A 23,327-nucleotide genomic window follows, 5' to 3' on the forward strand; every position below is an offset into this window, starting at 1 on the left:
GATTGCTGATTGTATGCAAATAATAAAGCTTTAACTTGCTGACTGTTCTCCTTATTGTTGGACCTCTTATCCTCTTTGGCCTCCTTGCAGCTCTCTCCTGTCTGTACAAAGCACTTCTGCTGCTCTTATTACATCACTCTTTCCTAGAATCTCTTCACTGGCTTCTTGTCTCCTGCTGCACAAGACAGTCTTCACATCTCTTTGTCTCGCCATAACATGTCTTGTCCTCCTGCCCCATTTCATTCTTGATGTACCTCCCAATCCTCACTTCTTGGTGCTTCCTTTTTTCTCCTCCTATTCTCAGGTTTGTGACTTCTATTATGCAGCACTCTAAGCATGGCAGAGGTGCCCACTTCTTATTTGCCAAGTGTCTTCATCTCTTCTAAAACTTTTCTTAAAATCTGCTTCTTCCAGGAATTTTAACTACCTTATCCCTTTTACCAATAATCTCCTCACTTCCTTCATTTGCCTGAATTCTTGTCCTCTGTCTTCTCTGTGTTCTTCCTGTTTTTTTTATGGATTGTGGGTACTTTGTAGCAGGAAATGTGTTTAAACCTCAATTTGTATATAATGCATATGTAACCTGCTGAGTGTATGTTTCAGGTCCCTTTTTATGTCGGATCCACAAAGAATACAGGTTTGTTATAGCCACAGTGAAAGGTTTCAGTTCAAGCAGTAGTATCTCATGCTTTTAGCTCTGGAGGTCCCTGGTTCAGTTCCCAATGTATTGGTATTGGTAAAGATGGCAGCTGGCATACATACATTTACAGCATTCCATAAATGATTATTCTTAGTAATCGTTTGATTTGTGTAGTGTGGAGGGGGGAATTTGTTCATCTGAGCTTGACCCTTATGCAAGTGCTACAAAAAGTAAACTCCATTGTTGATGACTGGTTTTCTGTTTTTGTGCTCTCTCCTTTGGATGGAGTCCTCCCTTTGGGGTTCACCTCAAGATCTAACCCAGGTGAGGACTAGGGGTGAATTTTACATTTTGATAGAATCCTCTCTATCAATAATTGCCCTAATAGTATTCCCCTCCAGTTCTCCTCAGAGAGTCCCTTCTCAAGGTATGGACACAGGCTCCTTTTCTGAGTAGCCCGGGCTCCATCTGCTCAGCTTCTCCCCTTCCAGCATGTGGGGCTGAGCAGCCTGCAGTGCAGAAAAGCAAAAGTACCTGCAGGTGGAAGCTGGGGAGCCAGCCTGGATCTGGAGTTAGAAATCTGAAGACTGGTGCCAACTTATTTCAGTCTGTAAGAAGCAGCTTCTTTGAATAGCCTCTAGCAAATCCTTTATATTCTCAGAATCCCAGATATATACTACTTGCTTTTATGAGGAGAATGCCTATAAGAAAAGGGGAAGAGTCAATGGAGACTACACCAAATGTGAGTGCCAGGAGGATACAGGATGGGTTGAAGAGGATTACAAGGGAGAATAGGAATGGAAAGAACTTGCAGCCAGAGGGAACAGGGGATAGACTGGAGAATTGCACCATCACCAGGAAAAGGCAGGTCTACATGATTGGGGACTTCTTACTGAGAAGAATAGACAGGCCTGTAACAAGATCTGATCTGGAGAACAGAAGGGTGTGCTGTCTGCTGGGTGCTAAGATACGTGATGTGGACCTGAGGCTGAAGAGGATCCTAAAGGGAGCGGGAAAGAATCCACTGATTGTCCTTCATGTGGGAACAAATGATACCGGTAGATTCTCACTGGAACGTATCAAGGAAGACTATGCCAGGCTGGAGAAGACGCTTAAGGAAATTGAGGCTCAGGTGATCTTCAGTGGGATTCTGCCTGTTCCTAAAGAAGGGCAACAAAGGTGTGACAAGATTATGACTATCAACAGATGGCTCAGGCAGTGGTGCTATAAGGAGGGCTTTGGGATGTATGGCCACTGGGAGGCATTCATGGACAGAGGACAGTTCTCTCGGGATGAATTTCATCAGAGTAGGGAAGGAAATAGACTTCTAGGATGGAGGCTGGCACACCTGAGTAAGAGAGCTTTAAACTAGGAATTTGGGGGAGATGGTTGGGAGATGTCCAGGTAATCTCCATGTCGGATTTTGGCATTGAGAGGGAAGAAAACAAAGTAAGAAAGGATACAGCCGTGGGTAGGAGAATGGACATAAGGAGGAAGGGCAGTGTGGACATCAGTCTAATAGGTCATACTGGCTGTAGAATGTCCGTGGCTAATCAGGTAAAAAATGTGAGTGAGGCCAAACAGCAAAAATTAAGATGTTTGTACACCAGTGCGAGGAGCCTAGATAACAAAATGGAGGAACTAGAGCTACTGGTGCAGGAAGTAAAACCAGATATTATAGGGATAACAGAAACATGGTGGAATAGTAGTGATGACTGGACTTCAGCTATTGAAGGGTATGTGCTGTTAGGAAAGACAGAAATAAAGGTAAAGGTGGTGGAGTAGCATTGTATATCAAGGATGTAAAGAAATACAAAGCGATGGAATGGGTAAGACAGAGTCCATCTGGGCAAAAATCACTTTGGGGAAGAAAACTACTAGAGCCTCCCCTGTGATAGTACTTAGCGTGTGCTATAGACCGCTGAGATCTAATTTGGATATGGATAGAGCCCTCTTTAGTGTTTTTAATGAAGTAAATACTAATGGAAATTGCATGATCATGGGAGACTTTAACTTCCCAGATATAGACTGGAGGACAAGTGTTAGTAGTAATAATAGGGCTCAGATTTTCCTAGATATGATAGCTGATGGATTCCTTCATCAAGTAGTTTCTGAACTGACTAGAGGGGATGCCATTTTAGATTTGGTTTTGGTGAGTAGTGAGGACCTCATAGAAGAAATGGTTGTAGGGGACAACCTTGGTTCAAGTGATCATGAGCTAGTTAGTTTCAAACTGAACGGAAGGATAAACAAAAATACATCTGTGACTAGGTTTTTGATTTCAAAAGGGCTGACTTTCAAAAATTAAGGAAATTAGTTAGGGAAGTGGATTGGACTGAAGAACTTCTGGATCTAAAGGCAGAGGAGGCCTGGGATGACTTCAAGTCAAAGCTGCAGAAGCTATCGGAAGCCTGCATCCCAAGAAAGGGGAAAAAATTCATAGGCAGGAATTGTAGACCAAGCTGGATGAGCAAGCATCTCAGAGAGGTGATTAAGAAAAAGCAGAAAGCATACAGGGAGTGGAAGATGGGCAGGATCAGCAAGGAAAGCTACCTTATTGAGGCCAGAACATGTAGGGATAAAGTGAGACTAAAAGTCAAGTAAAGTTGGACCTTGCAAAGGGAATTAAAACCAACAGTAAAAGGTTCTATAGCCATATAAATAAGAAGAAAACAAACAAAGAAGAAGTGGGACCGCTAAACACTGAGGATGGAGTGGAGGTTAAGGATAATCTAGGCATGGCCCAATATCTAAACAAATACTTTGCCTCAGTCTTTAATAAGGCTAATGAGGATCTTGAGGATAATGGTAGCATGACAAATGGAAATGAGGATATGGAGGTAGATATTACCATATCTGAGATAGAAGCGAAACTCGAACAGCTTAATGGGACTAAATCAGGGGGCCCAGATAATCTTCATCCAAGAATATTAAAGGAATTGGCACATGAAATTGCAAACCCATTAGCAAGAATTTTTAATGAATCTGTAAACTCAGGGGTTGTACCGTATGACTGGAGAATTGCTAACATAGTTCCTATTTTTAAGAAAGGGGTAAAAAAAGTGATCTGGGTAACTACAGGCCTGTTAGTTTGACATCTGTAGTATGAAAGGTCTTGGAAAAAATTTGAAGAAGAAAGTAGTTAAGGACATTGAGGTCAATGGTAAATGGGACAAAATACAACATGGTTTTACAAAAGGTAGATCTTGCCAAACCAACCTGATCTCCTTCTTTGAGAAAGTAACAGATTTTTTAGACAAAGGAAACGCAGTGGATCTAATTTACCTAGATTTCAGTAAGGCGTTTCATATGGTGCCACATAGGGAATTACTAGTTGAATTGGAAAAGATGAGGGATCAATTGGGATCAATATGAAAATTGAAAGGTGGATAAGGAATTGGTTAAAAGGGAGACTACAGCGGGTCATACTGAAAGGTGAACTGTCAGACTGGAGGGAGGTTACCAGTGAGGTTCCTCAGGGATCGGTTTCGGGACCAATCTTATTTAATCTTTTTATTACTGACCTTGGCACAAAAAATTGGGAGTGTGCTAATAAAGTTTGCAGATGATACAAAGCTGGGAGGTATTGCTAATTTAGAGAAGGATATCATACAGGAAGATCTGGATGACCTTGTAAACTGGAGTAATAGTAATAGGATGAAATTTAATTGAGAAGTGTGAGGTCATGCATTTAGGGATTAATAAAAAGAATTTTTGTTATAAGCTGGGGACGCATCAATTAGAAGTAACGGAAGAGGAGAAGGACCTTGGAGTATTGGTTGACCACAGGATGACTATGAGCCACCAATGTGATATAGCCGTGAAAAAAGCTAATGCGGTCTTGGGATGCATCAGACGAGGTATTTCCAGTAGAGATAAGGAGGTGTTAGTACCATTATACAAAGCACTGGTGAGACCTCATCTGGAATACTGTGTGCAGTTCTGGTCTCCCATGTTTAAGAAGGATGAATTCAAACTTGAACAGGTACAGAGGAGGGCAACTAGGATGATCCGAGGAATGGAAAACTTGTCTTATGAAAGGAGACTCAGGGAGCTTGGCTTGTTTAGCCTAACTAAAAGAAGGTTGAGGGGAGATATGATTGCTCTCTATAAATATATCAGAGGGATAAATACCAGAGAGGGAGAGGAATTATTTAAACTCAGTACCAATGTGGACACAAGAACAAATGGATATAAACTGGCCACTAGGAAATTTAGATTAGAAATTAGACGAAGGTTTCTAACCATCAGAGGAGTGAAGTTTTGGAATAGCCTTCCGAGGGAAGTGGTGGGGGCAAAAGATCTATCTTGCTTTAAGATTAAACTCGATAAGTTTATGGAGGAGATGGTATGATGGGATAACATGGTTTTGGTAATTAAATATTCATGGTAAATAGGCCCAATGGCCTGTGATGGGTTTTTAGATGGGGTAAGATCCAAGTTACCCGGGAAAGAATTTTCTGTAGTATCTGGCTGATTAATCTTGCCCATATGCTCAGGGTTTAGCTGATCGCCATATTTGGGGTCGGGAAGGAATTTTCCTCCAGGGCAGATTGGAAGGCCCTGGAGGTTTTTCGCCTTCCTCTGTAGCATGGGTCACGGGTCACTTGCTGGAGGATTCTCTGCTCCTTGAGGTCTTCAAACTACAATTTGAGGACTTCAATAGCACAGATATAGGTGTGAGGTTTTTTTTAGGAGTGGTGGGTGAAATTCTGTGGCCTGCATTGTGCAGGAGGTCAGACTAGATGATCATAATGGTCCCTTCTGACCTAAATATCTATGAATCTATGAATCTATGATCCGAGGAATGGAAAACCTGGCTTATGAAAGGAGACTCAAGAAGCTTGGCTTGTTGTAGCCTAACCAAAAGAAGGTTGAGGGGAGATATGATTGCTCTCTAAATATATCAGAGGGATAAATACCAGAGAGGGAGAGGAATTATTTAAGCTCAGTACCAATGTGGACACAAGAACAAATGGATATAAACTGGCCATCGGGAAGTTTAGACTTGAAATTAGATGAAGGTTTCTAACCATCAGAGGAGTGAAGTTTTGGAATAGCCTTCCAAGGGAAGCAATGGGGGCAAAAGACCTATCTGGCTTCAAGATTAAACTCGATAAGTTTATGGAGGAGATGGTATGATGGGATAACATGATTTTGGCAATTAATTGATCTTTAACTATTCATGGTAAATAGGCCCAATGGCCTGTGATGGGATGTTAGATGGGGTGGGATCTGAGTTACTAAAGAGAATTCTTTCTTGGGTATCTGGCTGGTGAATCTTGCCCACATGCTCAGGGTTCAGCTGATCACCATATTTGGGGTCGGGAAGGAATTTTCCTCCAGGGCAGATTGGAAGAGGCCCTGGGTTTTTTTTGCCTTCCTCTGTAGCATGAGGCACGGGTCACTTGCTGGAAGATTCTCTGCACCTTGAAGTCTTTAAACCATGATTTGAGGACTTCAGTAGCTGAGATATAGGTGAGAGGTTTATCGCAGGAGTAGGTGGGTGAGATTCTGCATTGTGCAGGAGGTTAGAGTAGATGATCATAATGGTCCCTTCTGACCTTAGTATCTAGGAGTCTATGAATCTATGAGATTGGCCAAGTTCTCCTGTCAGAGGCATATGTGGGCTCTCACTTGTGCATAATTTTGCAAATAATGCCTTTTAAAATTATTCAGTTTGCTGAAATAATCACACTTTTTTTAATATGTACATGAGTTTAGCTACTTTTTGCTGTATCAGGTAGTTTGTTCCTGTTTTACAGTTTCAGTGCATTTAGGTTAGTAACACTATAAGCATTTTCATGAACTACTTGCTCTCTGACACTCGTTGTATGTGCCCCATATTCCACTTCAAAGCGTCTTCCCTGCAAGGCAAAGATTTTATTATTCATATCAGGAAACCCTTTTTCTCCTTGTTAAATGTTAAATTGCTTTATGCAAGTACCTCCAGTAGTTAGTACCTACAAAAAAAAATTTAAAAAAAAATCTTGGATTGGTGATAAACCTTTTATTTGTACAGTGAGAAACCATGTTAAGGTATGATGCAGTGCTTAATGCTTTTTAATTTTCCATAAGACTTGTGTGATTGACTTTTTGAGCTCTGTTCCATGTCAAGAAGGAAAAGAAAGCAATAGAAGGAAAAGGCTAAAGTCATATAAAGGGTAAAGATCTGGCAGGAACAGCTGTGTGTGCTCAGTTAAAACAAGAGTATCAGTAAAAACAAAGGAAGGTGGCTTCCTATGGAATGCACAGTACCTGCCTCAGGTACAGTGTGTTTCTACTACTGTGTCTTTAGTATGACTGAGAAAAGCATCTTTGCAAACCAGGGTTTCATATGTTGGGATTTATCAGATGCAGAACAATATTATTAACAAGTTCACATAATCTCCTCTTAGTGTAAGAAATGGCTCTCCCCTCCAGCCTCTAAGAGTGAATGGTAGTTGCCTATGAGGGCAATCTTACCCATAAGAGACCTCACAAGCCAGAGATGATACTATTGCTACTCACTTCAGGAAGAAGTGAAGAGAAATGTGCCTACTGGTATTAGGGTTTGTTAAGGGGATGCTTGGTTGTTCAAGGCATCTGGTAAAAGTTCTTGTCTCGACAGACATTTAAAAACATAATTAAGGAGTTAACTATTCTTTCAAATTATTGACTTCAGATGAAAGGATCGCACCCGTGAAATGCAGCAGTGTCCCTTAGTTAAAAGATGCAGTGCAACTTTAGTACGCAATTTGCTTTGACCCCAGGATTTAGACATGACATTTCAACATTAGTAATCTGCTAGTGACATGTGACAGGGACACAGCCTGAGGTTCTGTGGCTCTAAGTCAAAGGTCAAGAGTGAAAAAACAACAAGAAATGAAAACCTACATGAAACGCCATGTTGTTACTGTTTGAACCTTTCTCTGTCTTTCACATCTGTGTTGCAAGAGGTGGACTGAAGTGGATACAGTTTGATAAGATTATTATTCAGAATTGTATCATTTTCGCTGGTCACAAACGAATGACAAAAATTTAATTTATTTTTCATTTTTATTTGTTAAAGGTGTGGGCCATGGCTAAGAGGGAAAAAACTGCATGTTATTATTTATATCCTGGTAGCAACCATTATGCACTGTTTTCCAGCTATGTACAAAATATAGTCCCTGCCCACAGAGTTTACACGCCAATAAAATGAGCAGTGTATAATGACTAGGGAAGAGGTGTAAAATACTCAAAATTATAAGGTTTATATATTGTCTACTCTAAGTGATCCCTAATAAATCCTCTATCATACCATTATTGGCTAATTTCTTGTAGGTGTCAATTAAGCCTGTTGTAAGTAAAAATCAGTTGCATTTTAAGAAGTGGGGCTTAGGCTCTTAAGTCACTTCGGTGTTTTGGAAAATTTTGCCTTTACTGACTCAAGTCTTAGAGATGATGAGCACCTGTAACAGCCACTGATTCATATGCTCAGTAGCTTTCAGGATTGGGCCCTTTAACTGAGATATACACCTAAGACGACTAAATTCATGCCTGGCTTAAGTGGGTGCAACTCTAATTAAAGGCAAACAGAACGGCATCTGTTTCTGCCAGGGCTGAGGTTTAAAGCCTACAATTCTCGGTCTATATCAGGGGTGGCCAAACTTACTGGCCCTCCAAGCCACATACGACAATCTTCAGAAGTTTGAGAGCTGAGATCCCCCTCCCCACTGGACAGAAGCCACTACCCCACTGCAAGGCAGAGGTCCAGAGCAGCCCACTCCCAGTCTGGTAGGTGAGAGGTAGGTAGAGAATGGGTGGGTGGGGGGCTGTGGAAGGGCTCGTGAGCTGCACTTTAATGGTAAAAGAGCCACATGTGGCTCTCAAACCACAGTTTGGCCACCCCAGTCTATATTATTCAAGGGGAGGGGGAAAGGGGTTGACTTCTATTGAAGATTTGCATAAGAGACAGTAGGATGTGGGCCAATATGTTGTAAAACTAAAATGAAAACATCCAAAATGTATTCCACAGCTCAGTGGGTGATATCAGGTTATAAAATGAAGAGAGGTGTTTACCTGGGGAATTCAAAGGGAAAGTTGGTTTTCTTAAAAATTGGTCCAATCTATGTTGCATTTTAAAACTGATGGCAATGGCCGTTTGTCCCGTTTCCCTGTAGAAAGGGTAAAAGCAGATCACTAAGTGTGTTTGTTATGGGAAATTGCTGTCTGGAGCTGAAGGAGTGAGGACTGCCTTCCTGGCTGGCTGAAGGAGCAACAGGACCATGGACAGATCAGTCACTGGCAGCAAACTGGGGAGCAAGAGAGAGCTCTTGGCTAACTGCTGGGACTGAGTAAAAGACTTCAGCCATATAGTAAGGGTGAAGTGTTCGAGAAGGTGCTGGGCTACAGTGAAGTGGCCCAGGGAACAGAAACAGAGTTTAGTTAAAGGGACATAGTGGGCAGCTGATATTCATAGGGTTCCTTGGCTGGAACCAGTAGTGGGCGGGACTGGGTCCACCCCACTAGCCCCTAGGGAAGTGGCATAAGTCCCAAAGAAGGGGAATGCACATAAGCCCAGGAAAGGGGATGAAGACCTGGCGGAGGGTCAGTCTTTAGGACTTGGATACCCCCCCGAAGGGGATTGGAGGGTTTAGTGGCCCAGCTGGGACCAGGAAGGGCCAGAGCAGGCAACGACTGTGTCTCCAGGGAGGAAACCCTGGGGGGATGGCCCTGTACCATGGCTGGGACTATTTAAAGACTCAGGGAGCTACAGAGATATTAATGGAGGGGTACTGGGATAAGCCCTATTGGACTATATACCTCAGAAGGGGTCTGTTTTGTTTCACATACAGATTGTGTGAGAGTCTTGGCTGGAGGGCTAAGTAACTGAAAACTTGCCTGAGAAACTACCGACAGAGGTCACAGTGGACTAAGAGTGTAGGCACACCCACTCAACCAGGGGGCTCCTGTGAGAGGTGGGTGCCCCGCAGTTATATAAAGATTATATTAACATTTTGTTTACACTAGAGCAAAGGGTATAAAGAAGGGCCTTGCAATGACTGATAAGAGCATAGCATGACACAGTGGGAAATTTGTTTACTAGCGCACACAAAAATAGCCTACTAAGAATGACAAACAACATTTCATTATGTAGATCTTAGACTGCTGCCAGGCTCTTAAGAATTAATTGTTGAGCGTTAGCCTTAGCTAAGGGTATTGGTGATATTATACACACATGTTCATACACAGTCTGAAACAACTGTACTGTAGTCCCTACCTTTTAATGTGAACCTTATTCAGGTCACTCTAGACCCTGTGGGACTTAGTTTTTGTTTACCATCTACTAGCTCAGACATGATTTGCTCTGGAGATGGCTGCTCAGAAACAACCTTTCTACAGAATGGAAAGTTTTTACCCAGGAGTTCCCAAGGGAATCAGTTGCAGATCCCTGTAGCGGTTGTAGAGGGGATACAAAAAAATGTATACTATAATACAAAGTCTTACCTAATTGAAACATAGTGTGGGTTTGCTTGTTTGCTTGCTTGGAGTGTCAAGCTGGCATCCTTGCAAAAGCAATGAACCCAGAAGTGCAGTTAGTTCAGAAATATTCAGCTTGGTAGAGGAAATGCATAGGGAGGGTTTCTTTTCTGCCCCTCCGCAGCTTCAGTCTCACTGCAGTACGGGTCAAAGAACAAAAGCTGAGAAGAAATATCTGTACATATCCACAGCATGCAGCTGCTTGCCCTTGACATCTTGTAAATGACACTACAACAAGAAAAAAAGCTCTGACATTGAGTGCTCTAATGTAAAATGAGGAGGGTGTTTAGGTTTGACCACTCAATGAGTATTCCATCATACAAGCAATACAGTGTAACTAATACAGATCAGAGGGAAGCAGAATTTAGAAACATTAGAAATTTTTAACATTAGGAAGAACCTGATGGGGACACTATACCTTTATATAATTAGCAGTGCATCCTCCTAGCCATGTAGTACAGCAAAGGTGTTCAAAAACACGAATTGTGATTCTACACTAGCATTTAGAGCAGTGGTGGGCAACCTGCAGCCCACGGGCAACCTGCGGCCCATCAGGGTAATCTGATTGTGGGCCACAAGACATTGTGCTGATATTGACTATCTGCAGGCACAGCCCCCCGCAGCTCCCAGTCCCAACTTTTCCCTCTCCAAGTTCCTTGCAGATTGCTACATCTTTCCTTTTAATAATCCCCACCCTGCCTCTTCCTGCCACTGCTGCCTCAGCGCCACCCCCACTCCATCCCTTTCGTCAAGCTCCCACCCCACCCTGCCCCCTTTCTACCCCTCCCCCACTTCTTCCTGCCCCCACTCCTCCTCCTTCCCCCAGTGCCTCCTGCACGCTAAACAGCTGATTGCAGTGGGTAGGAGGCACTGGGAGGGAGGAGAAGGAGGCACTGATCTGCGGGGCCAGGGGTGGGTGCTCCATCCCCAGAGCACCCACGGAGACGGCACCCATGATAGAGATATGGCCTTTGCAAACCTGTCCATTGTAGCCTGTTCGACCTGATAGTCTATCAGGTCTTCAAACCTGTCTTCCATTTCTTGTTTCTGCTGTCGCTGTTGGTGGGGGACTTGCTTCTATCCTGTTGTTGCCTTCATTCTGTTGATTGGTATCCTGTTGGTCCTCTTTGTTGCTCAGATACTATATTTCTTTGAACTCTCCTACATCAGGCCAGCTGATGGACAAGGTCTTTCTAAGTCCTCCAAGTCCTGGCCTTGGTCCCATTTGTTTGGGTGCCAGCTGTCTGCTACTACTCTGGAGTTGTCTTCAATTTGGTCCCCAAACCAGTCATGTGTCTGTAGCTTATATGTAGCCTCATATGACCTGTGTCCCACTGTCGCTTTTGCTTTTGCCATTGCTTTTTGTGGCTATTTGATTGTTGGACCCAGACCTGATCACGTGTGTGTAGTGGCCTCAGGTCCTTGGGTTTTTTGTTGTAGTGAGTTGCCTGCCTAGCTTGGCATTCTATTAACTGGTTCTGTGTCCTGTCTATTATTTTTCCTCTGGGCTGCAGCAGACTACCCCTTGTGGGTAGCAGAATCTTGGTTCTCTGGCCCATCAGTCCCTGTCCTGGGCTAGTCATCTAGTCACTGAGAGGGTGTGTTCCAATGGTCCAGCATTGTCAGGTAGGGATCCCTTCCTGTCTATTTTGCCTTTGCCAGCAGTCTCTTGGCTGTCTTTACTAACTGTACCTTCTCATTGCTTTCTGGGTACTCAAGGGAAAATGTTTTGTTCTCAAATTCTCATTTTTGGCATTGGAACATTTAAATTCTGGTGCAGTGTCATTGTTTGAGCATAGTGTGTCAGGTATTCCATAACTTGCAAAATGTGCCTCGGGTTTCCTGATCATAGTTCTTGCCTGAGCGCACTCCAGACAGTCCATCTCCCAGAAAGTGGAGTGGTAATCTTCTGTGACCATGTAGTTCCTGCCATCAAAATTAAGAGGTCTGTTCTGACCTTTTCCCAGGATTGGGTTGGGATGTCATCAGGCTGTAGAGTCTTTCTGTTATCAATCACTATTGTCTTTGCACACTTTGCACTGTTCAGTGTAGCCGCTCATAACTGTGCATTCATGCCTGGCCAACTGATATCTTCCCTGGCTCATTTCATACATGCCTCTATCCCTACATGTGGAGTGTGTCTCCATCTCATAATGTCAGAATTTAAATCTGCTGGGATTACTTCCCAGTTCTTTTAAACAAAATCTGCTCTTGCACACACAGCTCATCTCTCACATGGAAATTGTTAACTTGCAGTCTGTAGCATCACATCCTGTTCAGTGCTTTGTTGGATTGCCTGGAGCCCCCCACTGGAGATACAAAGATACAGCATGTTGATAGACATTCCAGTTCCACAGAGCCCTTGAGAGTAATCTGGAAGGTATGCTCTGCTCAGTGTATTTGTCACCAGTAGTGACATTCCTAGGCAATATGTTATCCTCAAATCTTAGTCCTGGAGTCTCAATAACATGTGATGTAGTCACTTGGATGCGCTCAGCAGTAGCTTCTCCTTGATGCTTTCTGTTGGCTTGTGATCATACTGCACGTCCACCGTGAGCTCGAGGGCGAACTGATGGAATCATTCTATGTCAAAGAGCACAGCCGGTAGCTCCTTTTCGATCTGAGCACATCCCCTTTCCATGTCTGTCAGGACCCTATTAGCAAATGCTATGAGCTGCTGGGCACTGCATCGGTACTGCTCCTAGGATTCCTTCTGGGGCATTATGCTGTAGCTGTAGTGACTCTGGAGGGCTGTAGGACCCAAAGACTGGTGCCTTGCTTGTAATTCTCTTTACTCTTTCAAATGCCTGTTCTTGGGTCTCTGACCATTCCCACACAGCACTGTGGTGTGTTAAGGGTTCACAAGCTTTGGACAGGTGTGCGCAGAATTTGGAAGGACAGTTGGCTATCCCTATACATTGGTGAAATCCCTTCATATCCTTTGGTGTGGGCGTTTCTTTAATGGCTGTGTTTCTTAGAATCTGGTGGAGAGGTCAATTGATGTCCCATATTGGGGACTCAGTTCTCATCTTCAGTTTGTCCATATTCAGCTTAATGTTCTGCTCCTGGCATTTGTTTAGGCGTTTCCACAGATTACCTCCTGTTATCATGGCCCTGGATTACCTCCTCCTTGATATCTTTATAGATTGGCACTATATTTGCCCTTTTCCAATCCTCTGGAATCTCTCCCATCTTTCATGACTTTTTGAAGATAATTGCTAATGGTCATAGTGGATCACAAGCTAAATACGAGCCAAAAGTGTAACACTGTTGCAAAAAAAGCAAACATTATTCTGGGATGTATCAACAGGAGTGTTGTAAGCAAGACAGGAGAAGTAATCCTTCAGCTCTGCTCCATGCTGATTCGGCCTCAGCTAGAGTATTGTGTCCAGCTCTAGGTGCCACATTGCAGGAAAGATGTGGACAAATTGGAGAAAGTCCAGAGAAGTGCAACAAAAATGATTAAACATCTAGAAAACATGACCTATCAGGGAAGATTGAAAAAACTGGGATTGTTTAGTCTGGAGAATAGAAGACCGAGAGGGGACATAACAGTTTTCAAGTACATAAAACGTTGTTTCAAGGAGTAGGGAGAAAACCTCTGAGGATAGGACAAGAAGCAATGAGCTTAAATTGCAGCAAGGATGGTTTAGGTTGGACATTAGGAAAAACTTCCTAACCATCAGGGTAGTTAAGTAGTGAAATAAATTACCTAGGGAGATTGTGGAATCTCCATGAGTGGAGATTTCTACGAGCAAGTTAGACAAACACCTCTCAGGGATGGTCTAGATAATGCTTAGTCCTGCCATGAGTGCAGGGGACTGCACTTGAGGTCCCTTCCAGTTCTATGATCTGGCTGTCTGGGATTCCCTCTAGCATAGGTGCTGCAACTAGAGGTGCTGGGGATGCTGCTGCACTTCCTGGCTTGAAGTGGTTTCCATCATATACAGGGTTTACAATTTGGTTCAATGGCTCTCAGCACCCGAACTATAAAAATTGTTCCAGCACCACTGCCCTCTAGTGCCTATTTCAGTTTACACTGGAACACCTCTTGGACTGGGTTGATGCCCAGAGGCATTCTCACCCAATGATACTTTCCAAAAGATGTGGCAAAAGTTATCAGGTGGCTGGCTCATCTAGCTTAACATGCCAGAATCCATTCTTGACATCACAAACAGTTACTACTTTTGGCCTGGATAAATCAGGTAGTATGTACTCCGTCATTGGTAATATTTAGTGATTTCTTTTCAATGCTCTGTTCCAGTGGTGTTGGATCAATGCAGGTCCACAGTTTACCTAAAGGTTTTCTTATCACAATGAGGCTGCTGGTTCGCTCTGTGCTAGTTTCAATGGGTGTAATGATGCCTCTTGTTTACCGGCTTGCCAACTCCTTGTTCAGTGGCTCCTTCAGAATTCTGCGTTTTAGTAGTCTAGCAGGCTGCACATGAGGGTCTATTTGTAACTGTATTTTGCCCCCTGGGTGTTAATCTCCTTAAAATATGCCCTTATATTGTTAGAATGCTGGACGGGACCCACGATGACAGTTCTCCCTCCTCTCTCAAGTAGAGGATATTGTAGTGTTGTGTTTCCTCATTGCCCCCAGAATGGTTTTGTTGCATCTCACCAGCACTTAGTTACATTTCTCCAATCTAATATTGCTGCTTATCAGTATTGTTGGGATTATGTTGTAGCTGGCTCTGCAATCCATCCGGAATCAAATTAGTTGTTAATCCAATAGCAGATATGGCAATAGAATGGCTGGTAGCTTTCTTTTGCAGTGCATGTATGTTGAGAGCTTTTGATTTGCTCAAGTCACGTTGCAAGATATAGGAATGCTCATTGGAAGGCTCTATATCATCAGTCGCTGCTTGTACTGATTAATTTTCTTCCTAGGGTTACTGTGGCATTGGGACATAGTGTTTCTGCTTCTCACAACCCTTACACTATTGCCCATAGGCTCAGCATATTTCTATTTTTTGTATCACTTTTCAAAATCTATACACTGGGGACCATGATGCCTCCATGCTTGGTCGGTCTGTCTCTGTCCTACTTCCTGCATTCCATTAGCTTGAGCCAGTGTACGTGTTCTGAACTAGAGGCTATCATTGTTTAGATCTTTTCTCTGGGAAGTTCAGCTGCCCTTGCTGTTTGGAAACATTTCTTTAGAATTAGATCTGTTTCTTTCAACAATCTCTCCCGTAAGCTGGAATCACATGTTCCACAGATGATCCTGTCTTTAATTTGGGAATCTTTAATGTCTCCAGAATTATATGTGGAGTTCAGAGTACTCAGCCATGTAATGTAGCTGTTCCCTTGTTTGCATCTTGGTTTTGCAAAAAGAAAAGGAGGACTTGTGGCACCTTAGAGACTAACAAATTTATTAGAGCATAAGCTTTCGTGAGCTACACCTCACTTCATCGGATGCATGCAGTGGAAAATAAAGTGGGGAGATTTTATATACACAGAGAACATGAAACAATGGGTCTTACCATACAGACTGTAACAAGAGTGATCAGGTAAGGTGAGCTATTACCAGCAGGAGAGCATGGGGGAGGGACGACGACAGGGACCATTTGTAGTGATAATCAAGGTGAGCCATTTCCAGCATTTGACAAGAACATCTGAGGAACAGTGGGGGAGAGGGGGGAATAAACAAGGGGAAATAGTTTTACTTTTTCTAATGACACATCCACTGCCAGTCTTCATTCAAGTCTAAGTAATCGTATCTAGTTTGCAAATTAATTCCAATTCAGCAGTCTCTCCTTGGAGTCTGTTTTTGAAGTTTCTTTGTTGAAGAATTGCCACTTTTAGGTCTGCGCTACATTGATGACATCTTCATCATCTGGACCCATGGAAAAGAAGCCCTTGAGGAATTCCACCATGATTTCAACAATTTCCATCCCACCACCATCTCAGCCTGGACCAGTCCACACAAGAGATCCACTTCCTGGACACTACAGTGCTAATAAGTGATGGTCACATAAACACCACCCAATGCCAGAAACCTACTGACCGCTATACCTACCTACATGCCTCTAGCTTTCATCCAGACCACACCACACGATCCATTGTCTACAGCCAAGCTCCACAATACAACTGCATTTGCTCCTACCCCTCAGACAGAGACAAACACCAACAAGATATCTCTCAAGCGTTCTTACAACTACACTACCCACATGCTGAAGTGAAGAAACAGATTGACAGAGCCAGAAGAGTACCCAGAAGTTACCTTCTACAGGACAGGCCCAACAAAGAAAATAACAGAACGCCACTAGCTATCACCTTCAGCCCCCAACTAAAACCTCTCCAACGCATCATCAAAGATCTACAACCTATCCTGAAGGACGACCCATCGCTTTCACAGATCTTGGGAGACAGGCCAGTCCCTTGCTTACAGATAGCCCCCCAGCCTGAAACAAATACTCACCAGTAACCACACACCACACAACAGAACCGCTAACCCAGGAACCTATCCTTGCAACAAAGCCCATTGGCAACTGTGTCCACATATCTATTCAGGGGACACCATCATAGGGGCTAATCACATCAGCCACACTATCAGAGGCTCGTTCACCTGCGCATCTACCAATGTGATATATGCCATCATGTACCAGCAATGCCCCCCTGCCATGTACATTGGTCAAACTGGACAGTCTCTACATAAAAGAATAAATGGACACAAATCAGATGTCAAAAATTATAACATTCAAAAACCAGTTGGAGAACACTTCAATCTCTTTGGTCACTCGATTACAGACCTAAAAGTGGCAATTCTTCAACAAAAAAACTTCAAAAACAGACTCCAAGGAGAGACTGCTGAATTGGAATTAATTTGCAAACTGGATACAATTAACTTAGGCTTAAATAAAGACTGGGAGTGGATGGGTCATTACATAAAGTATAACTATTTCTCCTTGTTTATTCCCCCCCTATTGTTCCTCACAGATTCTTGTCAACTGCTGGAAATGGCCCACCTTGATTATCACTACAAAAGGTTCCTTCCTCCACCACTGTCCTACTGGTAATAGCTCACCTTACCTGATCACTCTTGTTACAGTCTGTATGGTAAGACCCATTGTTTCATGTTCTCTATGTATATAAAATCTCCCCACTATATTTTCCACTGAATGCATCCGATGAAGTGAGCTGTAGCTCACGAAAGCTTATGCTCAAATAAATTGGTTAGTCTCTAAGGTGCCACAAGTACTCCTTTTCTTTTTACGGATACAGACTAACACGGCTGCTACTCTGAAACCTGTCATCTTGGTTTTGATGGGGGAAAGGGAGGGTGATTTCTCTCCTGGTCAAATCCTGAATGCTTTTATCACCTGTTCCAGTGTTTCAGACAATATTCCTTGCAATGGTGTCTAACTAGCTTTTTTTCCATTTCCCACAATGAGATAATAAATAAAAGCTTTACTTTCATTTTCTTATCTTTATCCCTCTTGGTCATCTCTGTGTAGGCTCAGTTCTTGTTTCTACGCTTGTGCAACTTTGTCTGAAAATCCAACATTCCTAATGGTCCGAGTCTCTCCATGCTGCCTGTTTTATCTGCCTTAGGATGTTTTTTTTTTTTTTCGGGCAGGAGCATTTTCTTTATTTACATATAGAAAACATTTTCCCGAAGCATCATTTATTTCAGAGGAATGAACCTTGATGTGTGGGTGGCACCGATACCAGGTCTGCTGTGTTTCACTGGCTTGTAAGTGATGGAAAACTCACCCAGGTAGTGGCCAATCATCTCGGGCTTGATTTCCACCTGGTTGAAGGTTTTGCCGTTGTATACGCCAACCATGCTGCCCACCATCTCGGGGAGGATGATCATGTCGCACAGGTGAGTTTTGACTACCTCTGGCTTCTCCATGGGAGGAGCCTCCTTCTTGGCCTTGCAAAGGTGCTTCAGGAAGAAATGCTGCTTACGACACAGGCTGCGGTTCAGATGCCTGCGCTGGCGAACACTGTACAGCTGTATCAGCTGCTTGTAGGACATATCGAGGAGCTGATCCAGATCAACACCTCTATAGGTGAATTTCCTAAAGGTCCGTTTCTTCTTCTGTTCACCTTCCGCCATCTTGGCTGCGTCTCTTTGGCTGTTTGTTTTCCTGTTAATCACACTCTTCCTTGATGTGTCTCTCACTAGACTGACTACAGGTGCTGGTACTCCATGTTTCTAAACTTATTTACAGTGATGCTGTAACTACAGCTAGCATTCAAGCTGTGTGTGCAAACACATTGATTTCCTGTTAATTCCTTCAAACTCTTCCCTCCTGCAACTTGTGTTCCTCCTTCCCTGTTCCAAGCATGTTGCTATTAGGGTAACAGTTTGCCCCATTGTCTTTTGAGTGTATGCTTGGTGTTGTTACTCGGGCAGCCATTGTGCCACCTTCATACATAGATCCCATTGATTTTTGAGATTGCAGGTATCTAATAAGTATTCCACTTTGCCCAATATGCAATAACTTCGCCTCACTTTCCAGGTCACATACAGTATTCATAAAATTGCATAGCAGTATTCGTAATATTATTGCATATCAGCTCCATGTCTGTCAGTTTCCCTTTCAGAGGAAAGAGTGCTGTGCTGTCCTTTAGATGACATGTAAAATTGAGGCATTTGTCACTCATGGTCAAGTGACAGTGAAAGATTCTGTTGTGAAGGTCTGACTTTGGCCAATTCCAACTTTTGTGAGTACTTTTTGGTCATATAAAATTCCTCCTGCAGATTCTATTGAGGACACATTCTTCTCTTCCTCTCCTAAAAACTGTGGTGTAATATAGTATAGCTATGTTGTTTTACACCAGCTGAGGATCTGGACTAGTGTAGTTGGCAAAATATCGATCCCAAACGGAGTCAATTTATTTGTCTGTGTTACATATTGTGTTTTCTACGATTCTTTTCTCTGCCAAGGAATCAGAATGCAGCATTCACCTTTCTTTCTCTTACCAGCTGAGGCCTCCAGAGATTAGAGAGTTCTTGAATGGTGACTGTTTAGCTAATATCTCAGGAGGCATTTTTACTTGTGGAATTTTGAATGATTATCCTGGGAAATTATTCCTGCTCTCTGATGGCTTATTTCCATATCTTTCCTGAAGTGAAAACATTTATGGCCTACCTGTTAAAATTAAAGAATTGTTTGATGAGATATGACCAGCAATAAAATAACTAGGCAGTATTATGTCTCAGTAAAATTATCATCTTATTATTACTTATAATGCCTGTGATTGTGACTGCTAGATGCTTCTTTACAAATTCAAAAGCCTCTCTAATAATAATAATAATAATAATATGTACTTGTAGGGTGACAAGTTTCATCATATTGCTTCAACCTCTAAGTGGTTTATTAATTATGAGGGAGACCTAAATGGAAACAGTAATTAACTAAAGGCCTCAGAATGTCACTATTTAACACGTTGCACATGATATGCCTTTCTCTTTTCATGTACAAAATTCTGAGCACCAAGATGCTCTAGAAAAGAAAAAAGAAGGTGAAGACCCTCATTGATACTATAACACCTAAGTATCAGCAGTGAGCCCTTATTCTGAAGTGTCTAGCCAGCCCATTTTAGCATTACTTGCCCCAAGAGGATCTTCCTGAATAAGAGATGTTAATTCCTGTATACAGCAGATAATCCACCTGTAAACCTTTGGTTGCCTCCACTTTCTTAAAATTAGCATGGTATCTTGCCAGCATAACAGATATGCATAAGTGTTGGTATATAAGAGAAGTCTGGGTATTAGGCAACCTGATTTCCATCCAAGAATGTAGTGTCATGGATTTGGCTAAGGCGTATTCCATTATTCCTGCAGGTTAACACTAGATTAACTCTGCTAAATCAGGCTGCACGAGCTGATGGGGAAGGAGGGGGGGACAGAACCAAACAAATAACCGTCCTTGACCAGCCCTCTATTGCCGGCAATTATGTACTTGGCAAAAATGTTTTTGTGGCACAACTGTATTTCCTGCTAATTGCTCAGCCCAGCGTGGGAAACATAGAGGTGACCTTCTGTGGCTTCCCCTTGTGTACATTTTCTGCTGAATAGGGCAGAAAAAGAGTTCTAGTTGGAGTGTAGCAAACCTGCTTAATAAATCATGCTTCAAGAACATGACCTGCAATATCATACTCAGCTATATTGAAACGAGAATGCTTCCATTAGCAATCTTTTTCCTGGCAGAGGAAAGAAAACCTTGAATAGGGATGGATCCTAGCAATAACTATACATTCTTGAAGGCAAACAAATGAAAACATGTGAGTTACTGATAATGTAGTAATTGCACAGCAATCCCAGTCCATGCTGCCCTGAAAACACCATCAAACTTAACTCGCATCTTTCCCCAAAGTTTCATTTTTTGAAACTTAATTGCAACAAAAAACTAACATGCTATTTTGTTTCTCTTCCTCCTCCCTTAAAAATTAAAATTAAAATCTAAAGTGGAACTGAATCAAAACTTGGGCCTCCAAGCAGCTCCACCCTTGGGAAAGCCTGGATTGGGAATTGATATTCCTGGCTGACTGCTATTTCTATCCAGCTCTAGTTCCATACCCTGGCAACAGTCTAATTGCTGACGAGTGGTACACCAGCAGTGAGACCAAACCTGTCTTCTTCTAACACAAAATGGAGTGTCATGATTGCTTTCAAATTTAGACCTATATTACACTGGCTTGGTACTCGGATTATTAGATATTTCTGTAACCCTTCTGCAGCAACCAGGGCCAGGTTCAATATCTAGGGGTTCCTTTCCAACAATACAGCATAGAATCAGCTTGAGTTCCCACCCAGTAACCTGGGAAAATTACACAGCACTTCTGGGCACCTCTGAGAGGCAATACTTCCCCACTCACAAACAGAGTCTGAGTGTGGAAAAGAAACTTTTAATGAAAGGAGGGCAGTCACCCAACATTAATTAGGGAAAATGTCACAGTCATAAAACTGTGATCAGGACACCCACCCTAGAGTGTGTGTGGGGCAGTGCCTTCTGCCTCATGTTCTTGAATTCTATAACCAACGGTTCCATTACTGTGCCCCCTCACCATACACCACCCATGGTAGTTGCCCTTGGACAGTGAGGACACAACTCTGAGTTCACCTCCCACCAGGGAAGAAGGTACCTTGCTTGCTGTGCCATTTGAGCATATGCTCTGGCTGGCCACCCCGACAGTTTCTCACTGCCTGGCCAGCCACTGTTTCTCAGCTGACTGCTTTCCACTCTCCTGATGGCCACCTGTCACTCACCTCCTGCTGCTATCTGCCTCTCTGCTGTGACTTCTGTAGATCAGTCTCAGTGATTTTTAGCTCTCAGCAGACTGGGCAGAAACACTGCCCCACCACAAGTGATTTTAGCTCTTATTGAGTACTTAGGATAACAAAAGGCTCCTAATGAAGCCTATTTATCTCTATTTTTGAATGGGGGGGAGAAACAGGCTCAACCAGAGTGGGGCCCCTTAGGGAGAGTCTACATCTCCTGGCTGGGACACCTGTCCCCACCCCTCTTACTTTCACAGGAGTCTGACATTAGAGCCCCTGGTTTAAAGAGGTCCTTTCAGCTGAGGGCGAGCCCCTCATTTGAGACAGGTGAAGCACAGGTCTGCTCCCCTTTATTTGTACAATAAAGACAACAATGTTTCACTACCCCCTACATCAGGGGTCTCAAACACATGGCTCAGGGGGGCTATTTCCTGCAGCCCGCCCCCGGCCTACCTCCAGGCCAGGGGTGGGCAAACTACAGCACGCGGGATTGCCCCCCAGTGGCACAGCGAGCCCCACACCGCTCCCTGAAGCAGCCGGCACAACGGCCTGGGGTTGGGGATTGGGGGCAGAAGACTCCGTGCAGTGCCATGGCTTCCAGGCACTGCCTCCCGCATCTCCCATTGGCTGGGAACAGGGAACCGCAGCCAATGGGAGCTTCAGGGGAGGTACCTAGAGGAGCAGCAAGGCAGCGCACGGAGCCCTGTGCCCTTGCTCCCCTGGGCTGCAGGGACATGATTCCGGTTGCTTCCCAGAGCAGTGCAGGGGCCAGGGCAGGCACACAGCCTGCCCTGGCCCCGGTGTGTGCCACTGCCACCCTGGATCCTGCATCCCTCCTGCACCCCAACTCCCTGCCCTGAGCCCCCTGCTGCACCCCAGCCCCCTGCCACACGCTGCACTCTGACCCCCTGTAGCACCCCGAACCCCTCCTGCACCCCCTGAGGGGCGGAGTTGGGGTGGGGACATCGGTGAAGGGGTTGGAATGGGGGCAGGGAAGAGGTAGGGCCGGGGGCAGCGAAGGGCGGGGTGTCAGTAATGCAGCCCTTGGGCCAATGCACTCGTCCTCATGTGGCCTCGTGGTCATTTGAGTTTGAGACCCCTGCCCTACATTCAGTACTAAAGTGATTTGTAACCCAACACCAGTCAAAGTTGATCAATTTGAGCAACACAGCTCTCTCTATCTGCTGGATATCGTGGCAGCATAGGTGGGTTCATATAAATACAGTTTGCTCCTGAAATCTCTCCTCCACCTGGCATAGTGACAGGGGAGAACTCCTTCAGACCCTGCTTACATTTTAAAACTTCCTAGCTCAATGCTGTTACTTGGACTGATATGTTTATGAAGCTTTTAATTCCAAATGTATGGTTGACAACCACTAACAAGTTTATTCATACACGTTTTACTTATTTATCACCAGATTAGAGAATTGGTTCATGAGTAGTAGATCATGAAACAGAAAAGCAAGATATGGGGGGGGGAGAAGGGGGGTAGTTAATTTATTCATGTCAACTTCTATTAGTGCCTATATAATGCTTCAGTCGCTTTGCTCACTGCAAACCACACAGTAATAAAATAGTACATATTAAAAGACTATATAATGTAATCAAATGCCTACCTGCTAAATTAATAAAATAATAATGCATCCCACAGCTAATCACGCCTTCCAGCCTCCTACCCACAATGGCTTCAATGCAAGTTGCAAGTGCTGCTCAAGAGCAGGCGTGAGCATAACATTTCCTATATTGAACAAGTGTCTGCCCTCATCTGAACCACTATGTCTAATGATGAAACGCCCCTGTGTTAGGGAAGGTGTAGTGAATGCTGAAAAGGTCCAGAGGAAGGCAATGACGAGGGCTTAGGTATACAGGAAAGTTAATGTGGTGTTATGAGCTGGCTTAAACTTGATGGATTGAGTTAAAAACTTGTGGCAATTGATGGAT

General features: G+C 43.6%; 1 long non-coding RNA gene and 1 pseudogene across 2 annotated transcripts in view; one reads left to right on the plus strand and one right to left on the minus strand.

The window, feature by feature from the left end:
- LOC140911487 (uncharacterized) overlaps positions 1-17,276 on the plus strand; it is a 39,195-nt gene extending 21,919 nt beyond the window's left edge. For both annotated transcript variants that reach the window (XR_012158989.1, XR_012158988.1), the window contains exon 4: positions 17,090-17,276. This is a non-coding gene — a long non-coding RNA (uncharacterized LOC140911487). The remainder of the gene's footprint in view (positions 1-17,089) is intronic.
- Positions 17,277-17,708: 432 nt separating this feature from the next.
- On the minus strand, positions 17,709-18,224 carry LOC140912065 (small ribosomal subunit protein uS19 pseudogene; annotated as a pseudogene).
- Positions 18,225-23,327: the final 5,103 nt, after the last annotated feature.

The sequence above is a fragment of the Lepidochelys kempii genome, chromosome 5 (genome assembly GCF_965140285.1).
Source record: "Lepidochelys kempii isolate rLepKem1 chromosome 5, rLepKem1.hap1, whole genome shotgun sequence".
NCBI lineage: Eukaryota > Metazoa > Chordata > Testudines > Cheloniidae > Lepidochelys > Lepidochelys kempii.